The 22,663-nt window shown below is 35.2% G+C and overlaps 1 long non-coding RNA gene across 1 annotated transcript in view; it reads right to left on the bottom strand.

The window, feature by feature from the left end:
- The window catches only part of LOC136853395 (uncharacterized), a 305,968-nt gene that overhangs the window by 155,359 nt on the left and 127,946 nt on the right, over positions 1 to 22,663 (bottom strand). The window contains exon 2 of the long non-coding RNA XR_010857446.1: positions 7,681 to 7,737. This is a non-coding gene — a long non-coding RNA (uncharacterized lncRNA). The remainder of the gene's footprint in view (positions 1 to 7,680; positions 7,738 to 22,663) is intronic.

Here is a 22,663-nt window from a genome sequence, read left to right as displayed (position 1 = left end):
TGATGAGTGGCTATATCACATTGCCAACAAGCCTCGTAACCCCCTGTCTTTAACTATTATCCCAAACTGGTTTGACGACCTATTTTACTAAGAGTGCGCCTATCACTTCCTTCGTACTTCTTTACAATCCAAAGCAACCAGCGAAACGAGGATTCCAGCACAGGAACAAACCTCGATAGAAGACTGTCTCAAATAATAGCCTGTCACTTACCTCTGCGAAATAGTCAACTACTCTTAGATTAGTTACTTTACTCTGAGTACATAACACATGAAAGCGTTGCTATCTTCTGATCACTTATTGAAAAGCACATACAAATAACTTTTTCAGTTTACCTAATTATTTATTCAATTGTTATTCATTTTAAAGCTAGTTTATTTTACTTTTTCCTCACATGTTCCATATTACAAATGAAGTAAATGGACTTTTCGCAACTTATAGAAGATTGAGAGCCCATTATAGCTAATATCAATAAAAAATAACATCATCTACAGTATAAGCGTAATAGTTGGTCTTTCTGCAGACTGTTTTTATCTCGAGAATTTTTAGCATTAAGGTCTAGACTTTAGTAAGCAGGTGACAAACAGAATTTTTGCCTAAAAAAATTATTCATATCTTAAATTATTGTCTGTCAAAAATTTTCTGCGAAACAGAGATTAGGGTGCCATCAGTGGATTTTTATAACGCATGTAACAAAATCTATATATTCTTTTTCCTTACTGTATTTATTTCTTAATCTGCCAATAGAAGACTCATTGAAATTACGAAAAAATATTTTACAATTCAACCTTATAAGGGGAAACTACGTATATATGTACGTGTGAGAGACAGAGAGGGCTTATATATATATATATATATATATATATATATATATATATATATATATATATATATATATATATATATATATATAATAATAGAGAGAGAGAGAGAGAGAGAGAGAGAGAGAGAGAGAGAGAGAGATGTGGTCCGTCAGGCCAGTGGTTCCGCTTTCCAATGTAGTCAGTTCACGTCAATCTTCCCGAGGTCTGTTTTGAAATGGAATCCAAATGGGAAGTGAATTCCGACTTGTTTTCTACCCGAGACTGAGAGAGAGAGAGAGAGAGAGAGAGAGAGAGAGAGAGAGAGAGAGAGAGAGAGAGAGAGAGAGAGAGAATGTTGAAGAAAGGCAAGACGGAAAGAACTGAAAATATCAAGCGATTGCTTACAGATCCACATATTTTTTTTTAAAAAGGTAATTTTTTATTTTTTATTTTGGCATGTTAACGATGACATTTTCCTAAAAAAAAAGACATTAAAAAAAAGAAACATTCAGGTTTAAAAGGCGAAGTCTGCTGGCCTAATTTGTGGCCACTAAAGCGTAACATATGATTCCCAGAAGAATCTCTTCACATGTAACTGAATTAGTATCTTCTGTTACTGAAACTGAAAGTCAGACCCGAACACTAAACCCTTGGCCTAGAAATGACCTCACGAATAAAAACAATAACTCAGTTAACTATGACTGGCGTAAACAAACAAAATAAAGTGATGCGAAAATATCGCAGCAGACCTTTGCGGGTTTGCCCTTGAGAAGAAGAGTGGATTCACAAGCTCTCCATCCATGGAAGCAAAGTCCTTTCACCATGGACGAACTATCGTCGTTTCCATTACGCTTTCTGTTTCTCAGATACTCTATATTAATCATTTCAGATATTTCTTCGTTGTCATTTTATTATTATTTAACTATTTTCCTCCTTTTTAACTCATCCCCAAATTCCTGACAACTTTGCACTAGTTAATGAACTTACCTATGGATTTCCGAACAATTTAAGCCTTCGTGTTAACTTTTAATGACTGTTAACCGACCTAAGCAGTGAAGTAGGAAGTCACTGGGCTGGCAGCCCCATCACAAAAAAATGAAAATTAGCTGTATATATATATATATATATATATAAAATATATATATATATATATATATATATATATATATATATATATATGCACATGTACACACATATATAAACGTGTATATATATATAATATATATATATATATATATATATATATATATATATATATATATATATATATATATATATATATACACATATATAAGCGTGTATATATGTATATGTATATATATATATATATATATATATATATATATATATATATATATATATATATTGATATGATTCTGATCTGGCCCAGAGGTCAACTGGGCTGAATTAAGGCCGCCGAATGATTTTAACTGAAGATTCACAGAAACCTACCGTGGTGGGGTGGGGTGGGTTGGTTAGTAGCATCTAATCTCTAGTTCTGGGGTCAGACAAAAGTATGTTAGAAAATGTCGGCTTAAGGCCTTCTTCAAATGAAGGAATGATCAGATAAGCACTTAGGGTTCACGCAATTAATTACATTTACGTTAAACAAACCAGAAAAATGAGAAATGATAGTGGACAGGTGAACAGAGCCCTGTCGTACAATCAACCATACAATAGGCGACAGATCCACGATGATACACAAGGCAGGCCTGCTTCAAAGGACACCACAATGGAAGATACAGTGGTAAGTTAAGTATACCCTAGTTTTACCAGACCACTGAGCTGATTAACAGCTCTCCTAGGGCTGGCCCGAAGGATTAGACTTATTTTATGTGGCTAAGAACCAACTGGTTACTTAGCAACAGGACCTACAGCTTATTGTGGAATCCAAACCACATTACAGCGAGAAATTAATTTCTATCACCAGAAATAAATTCCTCTAACTCTTCATCAGCCAGCCAGAGACTACAGTGGTGAGGCCACTGTGCATACACAAGATGATGAAATCATTCCACACCAAGCACTCCTATTTGCAATCGAGAACGCAAAAGTTAATAAAAGAGTTGGCAGTGTAATTAAAGGAAACTGAATGGGGTTGCAACACTAGTTAATACACTTACGTTACTGTTATGCACTTCACTTATGAACACAGATGCCACTGAGGGAAATCGCACTGAGAAAAGAAAATGAAATAGTGAGAGAAAATAACATGGTATGTGACTGACTTCGAGAACCTTAGTTCGGATACATTGCCTTCTTCAGGAGATGGGGGCTTCCTCGTCTTAAGGCACAAGCTATGGAGGGTGATAAAGAAGGGTTCACCACAAAAGTAACCCAAGCTTCTAGACCAGCCACGTGGGGAAAGCAAGGGGCAGCTCAAAGGGAGCATGGGGACTTCAAAGGGAGCAAGGGGACTGCAAAGTGCCCTGGATAGGTCTGCCAACGTCTCTGAGGTCTATCTGTCTGTGCAGCACCCTTTTGTAATGTTGGAGGATTAAGATTCTGCTTCATCCAGATGGCGTTGTCTTCACTGGTACTTCATTTTCTACAGAGGACTCACACGTGGCGATTGGTGGGCAGGCCGCCTTGCAAGGTCACTCATGCCCAGGTGTCATGGCACCAGCACGTGGGGCTAGTTGCTACGGGCCAGCTCGCCTTCTTTTGTGAGTCACTCCTGCGCTGGCAAGGATTAACCTCCGTAGGACCGCACCTGGAATTAAGGCCTCGGGCAGATCACTCGGTCAAAGGAGGGTTAAACATTACCCAAGGGATGGGTGAGAGAGAAATCAAAAGGGGCGAGTTATTTACCTACAGCCTCTTTATTTATTATGAATCCACAAGAAGCTTAAATATTTTTTCTTAAGCTTTATATTACTGTAATTGGGAAAAGAGGGCTGGAGAGGAAGGTTTCCCTCGTTGAAAATATATATATATATATATATATATATATATATATATATATATATATATATATATATATATATATATATATATATATATATAATATATATATATATATATATATATATATATATATATATATAATATAGAAATAATCAACACACAATCATGCGTGGAACAGAAATAAATTTCTGACTCATCAGGATCTAACCCAGGTTTTCAGTTGAAAGGCAAAGGGCGCTGCCCACTAGGCCATACAAGTCTCAGACTCATATGGCTAGTGGCCAGCGCCCCTGCCTTCAATGGAAAGACCTGGGTTGATCCTGATGTGAGTCAGAAAAATATATAATATATATATATATATATATATATATATATATATATATATATATATATAATTTTTTTAATTTTATTACTGCTGTTCACCCTCGTAACATTTGTCTGTTGTAATATCAGCCTGGCCAAGACAGGGAACAGCCTTTTGTCCCGCATTAGGAGCATCTTCAGTTCAAACTTCAATGTCTGTTGTAGCAAAGAGCCCAGTAGCATTAGATATTTAACCCCATAAGAAAAATGTCCATATCTGACCTTAAGATAGGTGGTCTTAAAGCTTTTTCTACCTGTTCTACTCGACGGATGTGTTGACAAAATTTCAGACTCCAAGGGCATACGACGTGCTACCCTGTTTTGACCCAGCACTGGTCAGACAAGAGAGAGAGACTTAAACTATCACGGAGAGCAGACGTCTTTTTTGGTCTCTCCGTCTTTTGTCTATGTACTAAGTGAAGTGGCGAATCAAACCCAGAACTTCCGCTCGACAGTTGATGCGCAACAACCTTCGTATAACGGTAAGTCTGGAATTGTAGTTCATCCTTTGTCGAAGTACTTTATCTTCCACTGTATTTCAGTTTCCTTGTTTCATTCTCCAGCCACCATTTACGGTAGATTCTTTTACGAAGCCTAGATTAAGCCAAATTATTATATTGTTTAGCTTCATCCAATTTATTCCAGTAAGACTAGGGATTAGGGGAAGCAAGTCATTTTAATTCTTTTGCATTCTTTGTGTCTCGAATCCATTGTTTGGAAGAGCCGTTGTGAATTTGTATTTAATACCATCTTAACGAGTAGAGATTTTTTCTGTGTCCGCAGCTGGCGACGTTTATCATAAAGTCTTTATTCCATGAATATTCTTTGTTAAGGTTAATTACCCTTAACTGGCGACCTTTGGTTAATATAACGACTGTCTTTGAGGTTAATTCGTAGCTTCAAGTGACAGGTTACGTGTGTCCTTGGCATGCAGGGCCGTGTAAAAATTACGTAAATCAAGTAATAAACTGATCAGCCAAGACACACACGTAACAATATATATATATATATATATATATATATATATATATATATATATATATATATATATATATATATATATATATATATATATATAATAATAAAACAAAATAACCACATAGCTTCAGTGTATATGCATTCATATCACTCGTGTTAGGCTCCGATAAGACAGGAAAACAGTTTAGATTCCAGATTCTTTAATTTACAAAATAAAAGCTTCCGAAGACATACAGTCTTCTTCATCAGGTACATCGGTACCTCATAAAGGATACTGTATGTCTTCGAAAGCTTTTACTTTGTAAATTACAGAATCTGGACTCTAAACCATCCCGTCTTATTGGAGCCTGACACAAGTAATACACATATATGTGTGTTTATGATGGATGCGCACCATTTTCTTCATTTTAACAGAAACAGACATAAAATGTATTATCATAATACCAAAAAATTAATTAAGAGATATTTTAATTCAAATTTGTTTGTAATCCATCAAAGGCTTCAAAATCAAAGGCAATTCGGAACCTACAGTCCTGCAATTACACAAATTGAATGGATCTCTTGATAATGGACGCTTTTGACAAACAGTTCTCTATTATACAGAAGTAAAGGTGAAGTTCTATTCAACCAAGGACATATTACCTCGGCAGGCTATTAGGATCATTCAAAATGCCCGCCGGGTTTTGAAGAAATAACGCTAGATGGATTAATAATGGGGCTCATGATATATCTGCTAATAAATCTACCCTAATCATACACATAGTATGCTTGTAAATGTCCTTTATTATGGCCCTCGCCTCTACACTTACATTACTGTACATGTTCATCTGCATTAATAAATAACCTTCCGTTACGACCTCTTTCTTCTGTGGACCAACCCTTAATATTCACCAGTTCTCCGTTGGGCGAGTCGGTAGAGTTGTCGCCTAGCACTTGCTAGGCCCGAGTTCGAGTCTCCGGCCGGCTAATGAAGAATTAGAGGAATTTATTTCTGGTGATAGAAATTCATTTCTCGGTATAATGTGGTTCGGACTCCACAATAAGCTGTAGGTCCCGTTGCTAGGTAACCAATTGGTTCTTAGCCACGTAAAATAAGTCTAATCCTTTGGGCCAGCCCTAGGAGAGCTGTTAATCAGTTCAGTGGTCTGGTAAAACTAATATATACTTAACTTAATATTCACCCCTAAGCTTTTGTCAGTAGATCTCAAGTACAGAGAAACGTTTGTAAGACTGACTGCATGGCGATCAAGATATAACATGCTAATAAATTTCAATGAAACGAATACCTGTCATCATGACCTTATCATAATTGCTCTTCAAATCAACAAATGATACTGAACATCCGATTGCTTTTTATAAAAATCGATTTCCATTTTGTGTTTTGGAACGTTCCCAAAAGTCATCTTGACTCGCGCCTACATTTCCAACTTACGAGTTCATTACGTATCTACTCGGCAAACTCTTACTTTGTTCATTACTATAGTTAATAAGCATCTTTCTCCTTACTTTTTCCTGTTTATTTTGAGTCTAGTCTAAAAAAAGGCACTTGATCGACAGTCCCACTGGCCTTTGAACTTTGACATAAATCAATTAAATATCATCACTCACGGATATATTGTCTGTATGCTTGCATAAATTATCATGAGCCTGTAACAACCAGCTTGCAATCTTTGATCTATAAATGAAAATCTCTTCCCGATACGAATAACCTTATTCGCAAGAGCATAATTTTCCATTCTCAAAAATAACATTTAATCAGCAGGTCAGTCATTCGGGCGTATTCTTTCTCAGCATTGACAATAACAAGGGTCATTCCTGGAGCGGGGTGGGGGAACCCAATTAATTTAATTACTTTGGTGCATGTCAAATGAAAAGAGACAAAATTAATAAACTGCACTAGGGAGTTACACAGAATTTTCCGTAACGTCGTAGAAGGTAATTTCTACAAATCAGCCATTAAATTAGTTGAATGGCATCCGGGAAAACAAAAATGAAATCAATCTTGCTCAGCATTTCGGAAGTCAATTTATGACAGTAAATAGAGTAGTTCTAATGGCATTACGGAAGTTTAGTACAATGAAACTGAATAACGTCATGAGCAAGTACTAATGGAAGGACAAAATATGAAGATGAATGAAAAGGAATTTACAACGATGTCAAATTTAATGTATGCAGCAGCTGAAGAACATAGGTTGTAAATTCATACCCTAAGAGCTGAGGCGAGGAGGGGACATTTGCATGACTAAATACAGTTACGGAATAAATATCAAGACGGACCCCTTATTACTGTAATTTCCACTTGAGATCTTTACTATAATGAAATTACAGAACACTACACCAGTCTGAACAAGATTTTGTTTTAAATATTATGGTCGATTGAGTGCAAGTCTGAACATGAAGTGAGATGGCATTTGTAGATAAGAGAAATTATAATAACTCATACATCTGATAAAACTAATAAATGAAGAAATACATAAATAAATAAAAATGAGTGTGGTGATTCAAAGGTGTGAATTGTTTTGGAAAAATATACCCAACATTATACTTTCAGAAGCATACACAGTTCCCATTAAATATTAGACTAAATATTAAGAAGAACTATAAGCCGCACGTAAAACTCTAAATACTCACTTGGCCGTAACCATGACATAAAAACTGGACGTTGACAACAGTAGGAGAAAAACAGACCTGAAAATTAGAAAATTGTAAATTAATATAAGTCATGAGCAAAATTTTGAAAGTCATGTGGTTAAATCACACTGAAAGTGAATTACATTATTATGAAAAATATCAATGCATACCAATCATATAAATTAATTAACATAAATACAGTCTTTATCACATGGGTTGTGAGATACGGCTCGGATTATCCTGCTGTAAATTTACATTAACTGTAAGGGTTTTCCATCAGCACGAAATACAGGAATTACTCATCATTTCCCAGCTCTTCCTGTTTTCTATGAAAATTATGATTACTTCACAGAAAACCAGAATGATGGGAGACTACGGGTTTCAAAAAGAATGCTGCCGGTAGAGGAAAAGGACAGTGACCAAACTGAGCAGTCCTTATATCCCATCAGCAGTTTTTTAAGAACTTGCATGCATTTAAATGTAAATACTAACTCGTCTATTGAAACAGCTTCAAAGACTTCCACAGATATACAGTACAAGATTGGTTTTGGTTATACTGCAAATTTTGTTGTTCAAGTCGACTAACCTGCATGAATAGCACGACTTCACAATTTTGCAAAAACCATACATAATGTATAATGTGAATTGGCCCAAAACTTTTTGTGGAAAGTATAACGACTGCTTGGAAAGAGAAAATGAGCAGCAAAACGCGGAAAGAGTAATAACCAAATTGAAATATGAAGTACAACTATACTCCCGGCATTTTGAAATTACCTCGTGAAGGTTCCTCTCATATACGTTATCGATAATTTATTCTTAGCAAAGGCTCGAAAGAACTTACAAGTTATTACCGATTTCCTAAGAAATGAACTAGAAAAGTTCTATTATATATATATTATATATATATATACACACAAATATGTATATATGTACATATATATATGTATGTATATATATATATATATATATATATATATATATATATATATATATATATATATATATATATACAAAGGTGAAAGCAGAGAGAAACGTTAATGTGCAAAATGATACTGATATGAGACGCAGATGGGGAGATGTTGTCCGAAGTAAATGCGTCCTGGGGCGATGGAGCGAGTATTTTGAAAATATGATGAACGTAGACGACTGAGGAAAAGGCAGAACTTAATAACACGACAATGGAAGGGATTAGTATACGTCTTAGAATACTTAAAGATGAGACGACTGGATTCAAAGAGTGGGCAATGGAAGATGTTGGGCACTCGAAAGACACCAGAAGAGCTACAGTGGCCAGAGAGCTGATGACTAGGATGTTCAAGTTACGCCTGGATGAAAGAATGATTGGAATGCGCGGGTAAGTGGAATAATGGTTCCTTCAATATGGATAAAATCAATAGATGAGACTATGAATTATAGGAAATAATATTACTTGGTAGAATTTTGCGTGAGAAAATCATACACACATGCATATATATATATATATATATATATATATATATATATATATATATATATATATATATATATATATATATATATATATATATATATATATATATATATATATATATATATTACATAATATATTATACAAACATGTATATGCATATATACATATTTATACATATATGAATGTATGTATATATATAGACTGATAGATAAATAGGTAGGCAGATAGATAGATGGATAGGTATAACTTTTAAGCCGTTTCCCTTTGCAGGGAGTGACGCCGAAGAAAAGTCAGAACAACAATGGTCACTGCCAAATTCAAACTGAGTCTGCTGAATTGTGGACGACCCCCCTGTGCCGAAAACATCAACAAAATAAGCTTCCTCATACACCTATGAAGATTAAATTCTTAGCTCTTATAAAAACAGACTCAGTCGTGAAAGATGTCTGCTCGTTTGTGTGTCATTTATTACACTACTATGAGATTCAGAGCCTTTGTCCCGGTGTTTTTCCGAATAACTTTTTTCCTGTGCATTTAACAAAGATATTACTTAGCCATAGTATACTTTACATCTCTACCTAATTTTCGGCAGCATTCTTTATTACTTATATTAGAAAAAAGTATATTCATAAGAGTAAAATAAAGCAGTCGAAGCCAGTGGCGGAACACTCTAATGTATGGGTTCAAAGTTATACGTGACGTAAACATATGACGTCCCGACTCCTCCCACAAGGTGATGACGACAAACAGCTGCCTCTGAAATTCTGAATGAATATTCGTACCTTGTCCAGGCTTCAAGAATGGCGGCTATGATAAGTCATTGTCCCCGTGGCTGTAGGACAGCTTTTGTGATTCGACTTGCACAATTGTTTAGAAGTGAGGAGGCCCGTGGCAAACCCTACGTAAGCTTGAACAGGTAAATGAATAATAAGGCCCTTTTTTTTGGTAAGGAGTACACCCGGACATCCAAGGCTACCAAGTTTTCGTCATCTGCTGACTTCCATAAGGTACAGAAAGATAACTGTGTATGCTCTATAAAGCAATAGTTGTTGATTTCCTAGTACAATATAACTTGCGGAACAACATTAAAACTTCTTTGCCAAAAAAAATGTCATGGGTTATAATACATAACTGAATGACCTCTATAGGTCCCACTGCTTGGGCTTAGCCCGAAACGCCATAATCCACCCATTGATTATAATGTCAAGTTTCCTCATATGTAAATATGTTAAATAAAGGATCCATGTAAGGTCATGCCATTTCATATGATCGCTCCTGTCCTCTTAGTGCAACAATGGCTGAATTGTAACATTATAATGAAAGTTGTTTTCATATTCCACAGAATATTACTGGCACGGTAGTTCGATTGCTGGTATGCTTTTAAATACCAAGATTGCTTGCACACTAAAAAGTATAAATATACTCGGTCCTTCAATTTGCTCACTTGAATGATTCTTAATTGAAAGTGATGAATTGGCAGATCATCCAATTACGACCTACAATAAGCAACTGTTTGTCTCTAAGATTAGACGAAGTCATTCTGGACTCATAAAACCTGATAATAATAAGGCGTTGGAAAGAAAGCAAGCAAGGAGAAAGCAATGTATAAAAACATTGCAGAATATTAGCAAGAAAGAGAGATAGAGGGTTGTTGGTCATTTTGTGTTAAGATCATTTACCAATCTAATCCTATGCAGTTGTCTATTTATTACAATGATCGTCACTGTCATATTAGGAAAAATATCAAAGGAGTTATGACGAATGCCAAAGTTTTCTTCACTTTGTTAATTGATATTTAATTACAGAATTTTTCAGTGGAGAAATAGCGATAGAAAGTAATTTCTCGGACTACTTGTGGAAACCCTTTTCTTCAAGGATTCTAGCACTCGACCTCATGGCATAAATCCTATATACTTCCACTACTACAAAGTGTAAACAAGGAGTATTGGTTGTACTTCATTGCTGCCAGAGGTTGAGACTTTTTTGCGAATAGCCAATTATCCACCGAGAAGGATGCAAGTTAATGACGTCATTATATCTTCGAAAGACATTCCTCTGGGTTTGCTGGCGATGTCTACAAGAAGTCGGTGTTACTCTTATAATTACCAGAATTATGCAACTCTCGTAATACAGAATACAGTCAAAAATTAGGTAGGGATGTAAGATACCCTGTGACAAAGTTTCATCTTTGTCAAGTACTTTGATAAAATTTTATTCCGCAAAAACACCGGGACACCGGCTGTGAATCTCATAGTAGTTCAAGCTTATCAGAAGCTTTTGAACTCTTTATACACAGAAGGCCCTTCCTCTCCAGTACCACTTCCAGTCTACCAGCCTAACATTTTTTAAGATCTTACTCTCTTCCTTCCTCCTGACATTTTGCCTTTTATTCTCCACATGACCATACACATATATACAGTATATATAGTATATGTGTGTATATACTGTATACACACACACACACACACACACACACACACATATATATATATATATATATATATATATATATATATATATATATATATATATCTTCTTCTTCTTCTTTTAACGTGCTTTTATTCCCATTTTTATATGGGGGTAAGCACGATGCCTTCTTTGAAGGACTTTTGATTTGGCTTTGGGGTAGACCTGTGGTCTCGATCGGCTGCCCTGCCTGACATCGCTTAGACCCCGGTACGTATGTTTCATGTATCATACCCGACCCAACGCCCTTGCATATATATATATATATATATATATATATATATATATATATATATATATATATATATATAATGAGACTAGTAGTGTATAAGAAGCTGGAAAACACGAGAGTAACACCTTGTTACGCTAACCCTTCATAGGGCGAAGGTCTACCCCGGTCCAGAAAACTTCCAAAGAGTAAGCCACCTTAGTACCTATGTAGGAATTATGTCGAATCGAATTAACTAAGGTGTTTTGCGAAGCTGAATCTGCCTCGTGGTTCCAATGTCCTGATATAGCTTTAGTTATGAATTTGGGCAAAAAATTGACCTCTCTATACAAAAGAACACCACCTAACCGATTACGATTGGTGAACGCTGTTAAAGACACCCACGTAGATGGAATGGCGTCGTAAATATACAGAACAAAGGAGGATGCCCATCTATACGAAAGACGGGCGCTGCCTTGACCTGAACGGAAATAGATTTCCAAGTAGCTCGACTGCATTGGCGGTGAGTAGTGGGGAGGTGGGACGGGAGGGAGGAGGAGAGAAATGGGACAAATGGCTAGAAAGGGAATAACGATAATTTCTGAAAATTCGTGTAGGATTTCTCTCTCTAACGTGCGCTCGCAAACACATTTTATATTATACACGCACACACACACACACACACATATATATATATATATATATATATATATATATATATATATATATATATATATATATATATATATATATATATATATATATATATATATATATATATATGATATATATATATATTATATTTATATATATATATATATATATATATATAAATATAAATATATATATATACATATTATATATATATATATATATATATATATATATATATATATATATATCAATATATATATATATATATATATATAATATATATATATATATATATATATATATATAAACTGCCAATGTGGGGTGTGCTGAGAAAGCATGGTGCGAAAGATACGTTGATGAAAGCAATTAAAAACCGAGGCAAGTGTTAAGGCGTGTAGACGGAAGGAAAACTACAGATAAACCAATATCGATTGGCAGGGCGGAGCTAAGGTAGATTAATACAGTAATGTCAAATATACGAAATTAATAGCATATAAATTGTACTGAACAGGGATTTAAAGAATTCTTATATAGGTTTGTCCCAGAATTTTTTTTTATTTCTCAACCAAAAAGTTACCCATCAGTTTCCATGACCAAAAGATAACAAAAACTTGTACGCATCTCAAATGTGGCATAGTTCTGAAGAGCGTTGCTATAAGAACTATACCGTGAGGACGTCTTCCAATCTCATTTAACCCAACGAGACAATGGAGTGTCCCTTTAAAGCACGTTTAAGCACCCAGGCAAAGGAAGAATACTACAGTGTGTGCAAGTACTTTCAGCAGGTCAAAAACAAAAAGCTGGACTGTCGATATATCCTTCATCTTTGTAAAATTTAGGCAAGAGTCTACAACAGACAAAAATTTCGAAAGAAGAGCATTCTTTACCAAGCTATATAAATGGCATAGGATAAATCCAATCAACATTACTGTAAGAGGCTGCAGAGCTAAAAGTAACAGGAGTATTACATCTTAAAACCCCAGGGAGCATGTTAAGCCCTCAACTAAGATAATGACAGAAATGCTTGATATAAAGCATGGCCCATTAAAATGAATGAAACAGATAACTAAAATCAGTCTAATGACAATGGAAATTCGACCTAATTGCAATAACTCGCTCCTATCTACTTGCACTAGAGGCTAACGAGCAAATGAAAAGAAATCTACGCAGGTATAAGTCTTGCTACAGACGAGAGTGCAAATCAGAGTGATTATGTTTGTGTGACAGTCATGGGTAATTAACCTTTGGGAAGTGGTGTAGTGAATGGAAAGCAAGCATGATAACGGTAATTATGAAGAGATTTAGAGCTTAGCAATATCCACAATTTTATATATATATATATATATATATATATATATATATATATATATATATATATATATATATATATATATATTTGTTTATATACACACATATATATATATAATAATATTTATATATAAAATATGTATACATATATATATATATATATATATATATATATATATATATATATATATATATATATATATATATATATAGTATATAAACCTATAAAGACAAGTAAAACTTTCCCTGACATCTCATCTTTCGCAAGGTGTTTGATAAACCCGCTGTTCATATCAGAATCAAAGACATCCTTCGTTAATTATTCTGTTCTTTAATGAAAATTCGTCATTATTGAAATTCGAAATGAAATGAAAACATATTTTCTTCAAATCTTCTTCCAGAAAAAGAAGAAAAAGAAAACGATTCGCTATATACACAAGCACACACATACTTGTAAAAACAAGTTGATTGTGGGATTCATATCGTGTCGACCTCCGGCGAACTTTCACCAGACTGACTTCAGCGTCTCCAGAGTCCCCGAAGTTTGCACAGGAATTCCCTTCTTCTGATGCATCTTTAGTTATTTACGCATAATTATACATATATGCGCATGCATGTAATTAGAAAAAGTGGTGAAGAATTACTCCAAGTCTCTATCTTCTGCTGGACGCCATTAACATTCCAAGGAATCCTCAATTCCTGAAGACAGGAGCAGCCCCAGTGGGGACGAAAATATCTCCAGAATCCAGACGCGTCAGGGGTCAGATTATAAAACCAGGGATAACTCAATATCTAACGATATGGGGAACCAACGAAATGAACTGGAGGAAAAGTCGAATGCTAATTTACAACAGATAGAAAGAAATGAAGGGAAAGACTCGAGGATACTTTCTGGAAGAGAAAAATTCTCTTTCCACCTACAGCCAAATATTGTGGTATGGTTTCGGGACTCTGCAAAGGAACCAAGAGTCATCTACATGCAGAAAGCTTAGGATCTTCTTGGAGCTGAGAATGGGAAGGGCCCATCCCTGGAATGATAAACCCCCATTTCGATGATGCTCTGTTATGAGGATGCCCCAGGGGTGAGATCACTTCTGATCGGCAAAGGCCACACATCTGTCCATCTATGTATCTATCTATCTATCCACATATATGTACTGTATATATACATATATATAAATTATATATATGTATATACATACATACATATATATATACATATATATATATATATATATATATATATATATATATACATATATATGTATGCGCGTGTATGTCTATTTATATATATATATATATATATATATATATATATATATATATATATATATATATATATATTATATATACACACACACACACATATATATATATATATATATATATATATATATATATATATACACACACCTGCATATATATATATATATATATATATATATATATATATATATATATATATATATATATATATATATATATATATATATATATATATATATATATGTGTGTGTGTGTGTGTGTATAGATAGATAGATACATCGATAGAAAGATAGATGTGTGGCCTTTGCCGGTCAGAAGTGATGTCACCCCTGAGGCATCCTCGCCAACAGAGCATCATCGAAATGGGGGTTTATCATTCCAGGGATGGGCCCTTCCCCATTCTCAGCTACATGCTAGCCAAGATCCTAAGGCGTCTCTGCTTCCATGTAGATGACACTTGGTTCCTTTGCAGAGTCCCAAAACCATACCACAATATTTGGCTGTAGGTGGAAAGCCTTCCAAATTGCACTCAGGAGAAATACAGCAAATACCTGTAGTTGTTCCTCGATGCCTGAGTTCCTGCCACACTGCACTCCTCAGAAGGTGGTGGCTATCAATCTGGAAAGGAAAACCCATTTTGCATATACATACTGTGTATATATATATACAGTATATATATATATATATATATATATATATATATATATATATATATATACATACATACATACATACATACATACATACATACATACATACATACATACATACATACATACATACATATGTATGTATGTATATATAATGTAATTATTATGACTGCAATGCCATCTTAACTTCTCGATTTCTTCACACTTTCTAGATATGCTTGTCAATGCAAAGCCAAAGATCTAAATGAAAACCAGATTTAGAATTTTTGATGTCTGTGGCAGGATTCGAACCCACGACCGTAGGGAATTTCTTCAGTTTGGTTTTTCATTTGAATCTTAGGCTTTCTGGTGACAAGTGTATCCAAAAAGTGTCAGGAAATCGAGAAGTCAAGAGGGCATCTTGGTCATTACAATGGACACGTTTCCAAACACTGTAATTTCAAGAACAACTGGTTTTTTTTAACTATTGTAGCTGAGCTAAGCAAATGTTTTGAGACTCTTCTAGGGCGATCTTAGGCCTTTTAATCCAAATCTTTGTCAATGGCTTTAAAACAGATATCATATTGGTTTTGAGAATATATATATATATATATATATATATATATATATATATATATATATATATATAAATAAATATACATATATATATATATATATATATATATATATATATATATATATATATATATATATAATTTCGAAGTAAGCCATACTTTCTAAAATAATCAAGCACTACCAGTTATTGAGTGATGGTTCAATGATTCGTGAAAAATAGGCCGATCTTCATTTTTAGCTTCTCGATGCAAGCAAAATAGAGTTAATTCATTCACTCCTGTTGCAGCAGCAGTCAAACCACCCATCAATCCTGATATATCAAAGGTTCGCCTTTACTTTCCTCCTGGAAATATTTGAAAACATTGCAGACTACATCTATAGGTGGGCGGTTAAACGTGCTTTCAAGGGACTGACTCCGTTAAATGAGATTAGAAGACGTCTTCACCAACAGTACATTTGGCAACGTTCTTCAAAAACTGTGCCACGTTTGCGATAAATACAAGGTTTTTTTTCTTATCTTGTGGTAATGAAAACTGAATGGACAACTTTTTAGTTGTGAAATAAAAAAAATCTGTGGCAGACCTATCTCAGAATTCTTTAAAAATCCCTGTTCAGTACAATTTACATACTATGAATTTCGTATATTTGACACTACTGTATTAACCTACCTTAGCTTCGCCCTGCCAATAGTTTTTGTTTTTACTATAGTTTAGTGTAGAAGTGTTTCTGAGACAAGGGTGTGTTATGACTCCATGGCTGTTTGTTATCTTTAAGGATGGAGTGAAGTAAGAAGTCAGAAAAAGGACAGAAAATGTAACAGCAAAGTTTTGGGACATGAAATTGTGTTTTGAAGTGTAGAAAGGTTGAATGTTTATACATAAGACAATTATGACTGAGGATAGTGATGATGAACTGCAGAATTGGGTTTGATAATGTTTGCAGCTATGAGAATATTGAAAGCAAACATGAGTAAAAGTAGGATTATGAGGGAAAATGAAAACACGGAAGATGGAGCAATGAATGTGATTATGGTTGGTGGAAGAACGGGAGTGGTTTATTTGGAAAATCAGGTGCAGCAAATAAAATGGATGACAATAGTGGGGTCAATGTAAAAACATCCGAGTCACAAAATCAGTGATGCAAGAAAGGCAACAGGGAGGTGGTGCAAAAGAGAGGAGAAACTAGAAATATCCATGGAAGTGAAGTGTGGCTGCTGAACCAACACTCCTTAAAGGAAGTGAAGTGGCTATGTTGAGTGTGGATGAAAGAAAAAAGGTTGAAACTGTTGAGATGAACTTTTTGCATAGCATACGAGGCATAAGAACTGAAAGTGTGATATAAAGATACGAAGACGTGGTAAAAAAAAAGGATGGATCAGAGTATTTCAAGAAAGTTTGGTCAGAAAAGGTAGGTGAAAGAAGAACACTTACAAAAATGGTTAAGCAGATAATGTGAGAGAGGTATGGGAGATGAATCTACTCTGTAGGTGCAAGATAATTGCTGATGTTGTGAAAGTTTTACTGCACAGAGGCTTCATTCACAATTCGGCAGTTAATGAAGTACAAATACGGCATTCACCATTGTGTTTTTTTTTTCTCTGGAAACGGTTTAATGCTGGGAAAAGATACACATATGTAAATTTACATATAAGCAAATCGGTATGTGTCATGTCAGTCATTTAAAATTGACTGCTACCACAATAGTTGTCGCCGCGTAAGTGCACCTCACGGTGTGCGCTGTATGCATTACTTAAGACCCTTTGCAGTGTCCCATCAGCCCTTAGCTGTACCTCCATTCATATTTTCTATCCATCTTGCATTCCACCCTCTCCAAACAATTGTTTCACAGTGCAACTGTGAGGTTTTTCTCTCCCACCATGACAATCTACTTACTCTCAGTTTCCCTTTAAGCGCTGAATGACCTCACAGGACCCAGCACTTGGCTTTTGGCCTAAAATTTACATTCCATTCCACAATGATATTTGGCAGTAATACCAGGACACTCTTTTCTAGGCAATGCCTGTGACTTAGTATTAAAATGCACAGAATCCCCATGTACATGAGCAACAAGGAGGTTGTAATCCCCTTAGGAGATAAAAGTGTTCCAAACTGATGTATGAGCCTCTTCCCTGAGGTCAATGAGACTCACAATCATCAGGTCAGTCCATTTAATCAGGATTGCTAACACGCTGGTAATAAGCAGCGCAACTTCGACATAGCTGCCATAGGAAAGGCTGGCCTTGTTAAGTGCCCTACGGCAAAGGAGCGTCTTTTGAGGTGCAATGTGTGAAAATCACCAAATGGCTTGGGCCTGGGGTCTGCAGCTGTACCTTAAAGTTGTTATTGAGTAACAAAACAAAAGAAATAAAAATAAGTCTGGTGACTTTGAATATTTGTGAATGTGGTGGAGAATAGAAGAATGCACGATGCCTAATCTAATTAGAGGATAAAAAGCTGATGTTGTGAATCCAAGTGAAGAGGAGGGCGTGTATTAATGGGAAGGACAAGGAACGATTGTCGTAACTGGGTAGCTGAAATGTTGAGATAGGGAGGAGGTGCTCTTTGCAGAAGAAAACACAAAGGTATTAGTTGAAGAACTGAAAGGGATAAGATTAAGTAGCATGTGGTCCAGGAGTTGAAAAATGAATGTGAAAGAGATTGCTTTTGTGATCGTCTGAATCTGCATGGCAGGGTTTGGAAATTATGAAAGCGTTCTCGTGTGAGACTAGAGAAACAAAGGCACTGTTACAAGCTGTGGAATTCACGGAGTGACGCAGAACGAAGAGGGGATTTTGGATTATATTGGAAGGGGAACTGAATGATGGAAATACATTTTTTCCGAAAAGGAAAAGTTTGTCAGATTATGGGTTACCACAACATAGACGGGAAATGAGTTGATGGATGTTGAGGTAAGAACCGGGTTGACTAGTGGTAATGGTGAAAACAGTAATGGCTTGATAAAATCGAAAAAGCTGGCGTGATTAGTGTAACTAAACGTATATGTGATCATTAGGCTATTTGGCTGAAGCGAAAGTTAAAATGAGCATTAGTGTAAGTTGCACAAGTGTGAGTAAAAAGTGAGTTTCACAGGAAGTGAGAATAGCATACAGATAATGATGAAAATGAATTATGGTTAACGACACTGGAAGTGGAAGGAGTATTTCAAGAGTGTGGAAAATTCCAGGACGTGGCCATGGAATCTGCAGACAGCATTTGTGGATATAAGACCAATAGCACTGTTGAATATATCATATAAGATATTTATCCTGATAGCAAAAGAGGATACTGAAAATCAGTTAAAAACAAGTAAAGATAATGAGTGCCAGCCAGGGTTCACAGGAATAGGCAGAACAAAACAATACTTTTATTATATAAATACTGTATAGAAGAGAGTTATAGAATTAGAATGCTCTGACAGTAACTGCCAAAGACTTTAGTAAAACTTTTGAATCTGTAAAAAGGGATGCATTAACAGACGTTATAAATGAATATAAAATTTATTCGAGAGTCACTGAGCTACGGGAAGGTATAGAACAAAAAATAGAAGTTACAAGTGAAATAAGACAGGGATGAACAGGATCAACATAGCTATTTAAACTAATAACATATTTCATAATCAAACGACTAGAAGAGGAAGGAAAAAAAAGGCTTTAAAATGAATTAGTAGAAACAGGAATTTTATTCCTTGCTGATTATGCTTTGGTAACAGCAAAAATTATGGAGGCTGCAGAGCATAAATACACACCATTCAATATAAGAAGGTCTAAAGTGTGGTTAAGAAATAAATAACGGAAAAAATAACATTTAATATATAACATGGAGGACAAGCCAGAACACACAGACGGAGTCAAGGAAGTTTAAAATACAACCTACTTAGGAATTAAACTTGACAGTCAGAACAATTTATTCAAAATGCAAAAAACGGAAATTCTTGGTTAAGCCTAAACATTAGCAAACATATCGTATTCAGTCGTAGAGGAGCTGTAACAAAGTAATGATAGGGGAAAGCATTTTGGAAAGGTATTGCAGTTCCTCTCTTCTTTATGGTACTAATGTAATAAATTTGACAGAATTAGAAACTGGAAAGTTGCAATGAACTGAAAATAAGGTAAATAGGAAAGTTATAGGTGCTACAAAAAGTACAGCTATTTTCAAACTAAGGGGAGAGATAGGAGCATATTTTATAAAGACAAAGGTAGAAAATGGGAAGTTTCAGTATATAAACATTACCCTAAATGGAGTAAATAAGATTTTGAGAAAGGTAACCATGGACATACAATAAAAATAAGGGAAATAAAGAAAACCTATCATAAAGTATGTGCAAGAGGTACACCTAAACAAAAGACAAATAAATTATTTGAGAAAGATAAAAATAAAATCCAAAATTAGACAGTTGGATAATGATAAGTGGAAATAGAAGGAATATATATGAAAAAGGACAGGAGAAATTAAAGAAAAGCAAACAGACAACAAAATTTTGTGTCAGTAATTGTTTTCAAAGCAAGAACTAATATGTTAAAATAAAAAAAATGTAGCATCAGTAATTTTTTCAAAGTAAGAACTAATATGTTACAACTGAACATCTTTGATAGGTATACAGGAGGAAGTGTCACCTGCAATTTCTGTGAAAATGCAGAAGCGAAAAAAGTGAAATACAACAGTTGAACGACACAAATGAAGAGGACACGAAAGAAATAGTTGGGAGGCTTTTATTCATTTAAATTAGTACTGAAAAGTAATAGGAAATCTACAAAATGTGGAGAAAAAGACATGAGAAAATAATAAGAGAAGGAAACATCAAAAACTATTGAAACACCACACAAGCAGCTGAGGAGCCTCTGCAATGACAAATCCTCAACCCTAAACCTGAACCTGCAGGAGAGTGAGGAGAGTGAACAGAAAGAGTGTGGGAGGATGAGGAAACGTGATATTCACTAAGGAAAAATCAAAGATTATTTTAGCTGCAACTACATGACACAGGAGGAGAATTATTCAAAAGGAGAGTGAGAGCGAAAAAGAGGGTAAGCGATGATCAAAGGGGTGAATGTGAGATCAAGTACTTTAGGTGAAATATGAAGTGCTCTGTGGAATGTAAATGAAGAGAAGGTTAATGAACCTGTGCACCTCAGAATAAAATATAAAATGTATAGATGAATTCAGACCTGGTAGATGGAATGAGTATTACTGAGATACACTGAATGTAAAGGACAGAAGTGAGGCGGAGTGAGTTTGGGAATGCTTGTGAAAATGGCTGTTGAGGGCGTAATAGGGCAACTAAGGTTGAAGAATGCAGAAACCAGGAGCTTATGCGACTATAAGACAGAGACTGTGGTACATTGGTGAAAAAGTACCAGGGAGTGTCTGGATGTGGTAAAAGTTCCAAAGGGATAGGTGAGTGGAATAATTGTTCCTTTTGTATAACTGTAAATGTTAGAAAGGAGGCTGTAAGAATTATAACGGCATACTTATAATTTGTAGGGCATAGTGACACTTTGTACATAAGTGAAGATGTACATTATGATTTTGACTGTAAAAGTGAGAGTAAGACAGCTGACAGTAGGATTTATTAGGAAAAACACTGTAAATTTAAACAACGGTTAGATTGGGTGCACACAGCATTAATTATGGAAAGGTAATTGGGAAAGCTCACGATTTAACTGAGACATTGCGATATGCAAGATAATTTGTTGTGAGCAATTATAAATTCTGATGATGGAAAAGAAGCGTGTGTTAGACTTTGTGGATTAAAGGAGTAGTCTAGCATAAAGTGAGTAGGAAACAATGTCTGTCTGGCTGCTCATTATCTTTAAGGATGAAGGGATGTGAGAAGTCAGGAGAAATTACAGCCTGTGTAGGTGGCAACGTAGTAACAAAAAATGGGATGTTAATGGAGTGCGCAATAGCTGATGCTAACAGAGGATGCAGCAGTGGTTGAAATAAAGAGTAGCTGCATAAACTAGTGAAAGACTTTACAAGCATTTGCAAGAAAAAAAAAGTTTAAGAGTGAATGTAAACAAGAGTAAGGTTATGGGGGTCAATGGAACCCTGGAAGATGGTGCACTGAAAGTTAAATGGATAATGGAAGAATAGAATCGCTTGTTTCACACAGGCATCTGGGAGTATAGGTAACGGATGCGCCACAAAACAAGAGGCGAGTCTCAGACTAGGTAAAGCAAAGAAGCTAGGAGAGAACATGCAAAATCTCTGTTAGAAAATAGAATGGTTAAGGAAGCTAAGGAATTGTTGCGCCAACTTCCATTTTTGAAACTGAAGTGTGGAACATGAATATAACTGAATGACAAAAGGTCAACGTTACTGACTTGAACCGTTTATGTACCATATATGCCTTAAGAGTTAAAAAGTTTAGAGTAAGTGAAATGATGGATCAGTGTTTAATGAAGGTTTGGTCAAGTGAAGTGAATGAAGT

This window comes from Macrobrachium rosenbergii, chromosome 27 (assembly GCF_040412425.1).
Source record: "Macrobrachium rosenbergii isolate ZJJX-2024 chromosome 27, ASM4041242v1, whole genome shotgun sequence".
Classification (NCBI taxonomy): domain Eukaryota; kingdom Metazoa; phylum Arthropoda; class Malacostraca; order Decapoda; family Palaemonidae; genus Macrobrachium; species Macrobrachium rosenbergii.
This window is presented reverse-complemented; position numbering and strand designations above follow the sequence as displayed.